The following is a 4,894-nucleotide window of genomic DNA, read 5'->3' as shown; positions in this document are numbered from 1 at the left end:
GGGGGTTGTGGTGAAGGAAGTGGCTCCTTGCATCTGTTAGCAGTCCTAAGTAATCTATACCTGGGACAGCCGGCGGCACAGCATGCCAATGTGCGAGAGGAGGCATTTATCTCATTCATGTCAGCCACCCCTAAAACTCCCCCCTGCCTAATGCACTGGGTTCATTTCTTTTTCAAGCACCACTGAAGACTAAAAGTCCTAGGATCTTATGGTTCTGAGTATTACGTAGTGTTGGACGCTGTATTAATATTAAAACTGTGCAATATGAGAATACTGTTTCCAAACCCTTGAAGGGCAGTATTTAAAACACAATTTCTGTCAATATCATCTTTGCGTAGAGATGTAGTTACCCTAACGTCTGACATTTTATAATTTCATTGAACATATTTTCATGAAACGCAGAAAGGTGATGTGAAATAAATGCCATATACAAAGTCTATTTTCTTTTACTAGAATTTTTAGCCTTTGATACATAGAGTACAATATGCATTGTCTTACAAATTGAATTTTTCAAATTCTATGTTAAAAGTGGAGGTCAGCTAAAATGGTGCCACACAGATTATGGATCAATGGGTGGAATTAAGGTAATATTTTACTTTTCAAAGTTACTTTTTTTTTTTTTTAAATAACATTCATGTTTGTAACAACTTTTTAAAAATACTGATTATCATTCCAGGGAAATGTTATATATATATATTTTTAATAATATTTTGTTGATTCTGGTTTATTTCTTTTTGGTTTCCTACAACATCTACAAACAGAAATCAAATTTTCAACAGGATTGTGAGAATCTATTCAAAACACTTTTCACTTTTGTGGAACGTTGTGTACTTATGAATAACATAATAAAACCTTGTTACAGTCGTGTTTACAAGACAAATTTACAGTTTATCTAAAAGTTTATTTACCTTTCCATAAAAAAATGGGCATTTTTTATTAATATGTGGGAACATACAATTAGAAAGTACAGAAATATACTCCATATTGCTGCTTCCCATCACTGGTGGTTGGACTTCTTATGAGAAAGCTGACGATTAAAAAACATTCTGCACAAGCTGCCACAAAAATTTAATCCATAACTGGTTTAACTACAAATACGCTGTTCCTCAAGTAATGCAACTTGCATTGTGCGTAACTCTTTGTGGGACTGATTCACTTACCGGCCTTGTGCAGTGGAGTAAGGGATGATGTCACTGAATCATTCACAGTTTTAAAAAGCATCAGTGGGTGAAATGGAAAAGTTTAAATAAAATAATCGCAATAATAAAAAAAAATGAACAGAGATAATGAGTGTATTTTAGGAATATGTATTGAGAAATGAATAAAGTAACTATTTAAAAACTAAAATGTTTCCGTTGTGCTTGTAGGTAACATTTGATCATTGCCAAATACTAAGGAAATGTTACCAAAGAGAGAGTGATACTGAGTTCCGTCTTGGATGGAGTGGAGGAGGGAGGGAACACCCAAAAGCCGCCTATATAGAAGGTCCCCCCCTTTCATAGAAGGGACCGTTGATCTGCAGTGAAATTCCGTCCCGCAGGCACAAGGAGAAATTGTGTTTCCAATACGTGATAGGCAGACACTGTGAATTAAGGTATAGACAGCGTGTTGATAATTGAAAATTGTGTGTTAAACCCGAACAAGTATCACGTAAAGTATGAATGTAAGATTCATCTTTTAGATCGTGTTTTAGGGGATGTGGAGAGATCTGTGAGAAGGTAACTACACTGTAATGTACTTATTTTTGTGGTCAAGTTTATCTGCATCTTTTAAAAATAAACTTATTTTTCCCCTTTTGATATTTATTTCTCTTCGCTAGTCCTTTTTTCTGTATGTGCTTAGGCTTATAAACAAATAATTGTAAAATCGCATCTTTTTGATGCTCCAGTAAAATACAGACCTTATGTAAATAGATATAAGAGCAATCAATCTCAAAAGAAAATGGTTTTACGAACTTTTTTTTTAAATTAAAAAATACTTGAATATTTTTCATGTTTGATTTGCTATCATTAAACTAGTCTCAGCACATTTGCTGTACATCTTTTACAGTATTTTACTGTAAATTTACTGTAAATTTACTGTACAACTTTTACAGTATTTTACTACTTTTATCGCAGTAGTACGTTGACTTCCACAGTTTTTCCTAATACTTCAGCATTGACGTAGTCAGATAAAAGGTGGGTATTTTTTGTCAAGGGAAGAAAACTAAAGGCAAGATGCAGTTATACATCTGAATTTACCGTTGAACTGAAATCATGCATTTTTCTTGTAAACTGAACAGGTAGATCGTATTGTTTTCAGATTCTGACTTGCTTCAACACTGGCATAACTCTGGAGGCGCCATTTGTGTGGGATTCACTGAACTTTAAGCGTGCATAAGCTGGTTATGCGCTGGTCTAGTAGGCACTAGTTCTTCAAGCTGGTTGTTTAATCGGGAGGGACTGGTGATGAGCACCTAGAGAAGGAGCCAGCCCTGCTGGCACAGGCGTCGGAGGCAGACGGGGAAATTAATTACGTGCTGGAATTTGCCGTCTTCCTGCCCAGGCAGCAGCAGGAGTTTAGATAACCAGACCTTAGGTGGTGCGATGGGTGGCGGATGGGTGAGACGAATCCCACATCTGCTTGTGCAAGAGCAAGCAGTGAGTCACTATATACGCCCCTTTCTAAAAGCAGGAGTGTTGTAAATGTGCTGACCTAAGGATGCAAATGAGGCAAGGCTTGCCTGGGAAGTAGTGTCATTTATTAGATCAAACTGATAGAAAAGAGGTAGCTAGGCTCTCTGTACGTCTTTGTTCTGATCTCTTCCCTTCGAGATAAAGGGGTTCCGTCTCCTTTTTCCCCCAGTTGCCTTACTTTGATTGAATATATTGAATATTCAAGCTCTCAACTATATACATTAGAAATACACTGCTGTAATTCAAAGAGCGTCTAGCACGAGAATAGACCAATACCTCTTTTCATTTCATTGAGAAGAGGATCCCTCTAATCTTTCCTTGCCAGATTCCTCAGGTCACATCTGACATTTCTCGCTGTTGGCTAAAGTTAAGGTGAACCGTAGTGAAAATGAGTTGTCTTCTAAGCTGGACTGCCTTTTCTTTTGTGCTTATTCCTTGCATGTTTGTAAACTAAGGATATATAAACATTAGCTTTCCAGTCCTTCGGAGGATCTAGCTAAACTAGTTCTAGTCATTCACCATCTCATGACAATTTTATTGAAGGATTAGTATATTTTCTGGATATTTTGATTTGACAATTTAGTAATTACTCTAGCTGAAAGCTGGAGTGATTCATGGAGTGCTTCGGGCACCCTGCAGAAGTTCTCAGTAAGGCATGTTTGTTCTGTGGGGGGCTGACTTGTTCACTCCAGTCTATCGATGGAGTTGCGTAATCCGCCTCATTCCACTCACAGCGATGCTGCCCAATACAGCGAGGGAGGAAAGACGAGAGTCCTGTTTCTGCGTGGTCGTTGCTTTTCTGTTGTGTTATATCTGTTCTCGTGCCTACATTACGTTGCTCACCTTTCTCTAGTTTCAGAAATACCGGATGTTTCTGAGTGATCACACCAGATCTTGCTACGGCTTGCCTGACTACCACCTTCACCAGTATTAATACTTCCCACCGTGCTGTTCAGCCGTCTTCCCACTGATGATTTTTTTTTCAATCCACCGCAGTAATTTTCCTAGTGTTCTTGTACACTAAGAGCAGATTAAGAGATTACGTGAGCTTTTCTCAAATAACTCCAGCGTTTAACTAAAAATCTTTAGTTGTCTTGTTCTGAAGCCAGGAGAGTGATTTTGCTACTACACAAATGGAGCTTGTCCTTCTGGAAGAATCACGTTCCTGTGACTGCCTCCAACTGGTCGAACTTCCTCATGATTTTTTAGACCACCTGGAGAGCTCTTCAGTATTATTGGAATTTCTTCTTCCTTTAGGGATAAAAGAATTTGAGTGGAAATCACCTGACCTCCAGTTTCTTGTATTTTTCCAAGGGTTGTGGACTTGTACAATTCTACCTGCTATCTGGCAGGCTGATTGTGAAAGAAGGTCAATGGATCTCCTTTGCAACCAAAAGTCTGTTTTCTGGTCTTTCTCTTAAAAGGTGCTGTTCCTTCTTGCTTATGTCCTATTGAGCGCCAGCTTTGTAGATCCTATATGAGAAACATTTCTCCATCATCTAGGCTGACCTTTTCTTTGTAATGATCTTTTTTTTTTCCTGTTTGTGCTTTTTCTCTGCACTCTATATTCTGTTCTTTACACCTTTTGCTATTCCTCTGGCTTCAGGAAGAGTGTTTTCATTCTCTCATATTTTTCTAGGGCTAACTGATCATCCCTTTTTTGGCCCACCTTTGTTTGCTAATTTCTCCTTTTTGTTTCCCAGTTGAGCAAATTTAACTGTTTTTCTCTGATTCCTTAACTGAACTTCTCTTGCCATGTAATCTGTGTCTTCAGCTGTCTTGTCCTGTGGCAAATGGCATTAAAGTGACTAAAAATAGGCGATTTTCCTCTTTTGGATTCATAGGTGTTATAGTTTCTGTAGGTATCTTATTTTGCTGTGGAAGGAGAGGTAATATTTAAGTAAGGTGTTAAGTTATTGGTAAAAATTTAGTATCTTGGTTTAATTCAGGATTTTGGAAAAATTGGTTCACTTGAAAAATGAAAAAATAGCTTGGGGTGGTTTTTTCACGTATTTTATATAGCATTCTAGTGCACCTGGGAAGGCAGAGTGCTGAAGACAGCAAGGTACTAAGCCAGCTGTATTGCTACAAAACAAAACAAATTGCATCTAAAATGTCCAAATAGTTTGGAAATTGGAAATAATCTGCTGTAAAATTTCCTTCTGCATATCCACCATCTCCCTGGGAGCTCTAAGAGGGGAGAGTCGTCCTGCTCTTTC

The sequence above is a fragment of the Pygoscelis adeliae genome, unplaced genomic scaffold (genome assembly GCF_000699105.1).
Source record: "Pygoscelis adeliae isolate BGI_AS28 unplaced genomic scaffold, ASM69910v1 Scaffold386, whole genome shotgun sequence".
NCBI lineage: Eukaryota > Metazoa > Chordata > Aves > Sphenisciformes > Spheniscidae > Pygoscelis > Pygoscelis adeliae.
The sequence above is the reverse complement of the archived record's forward strand: the minus strand, read 5'-3'. Positions refer to the sequence as shown.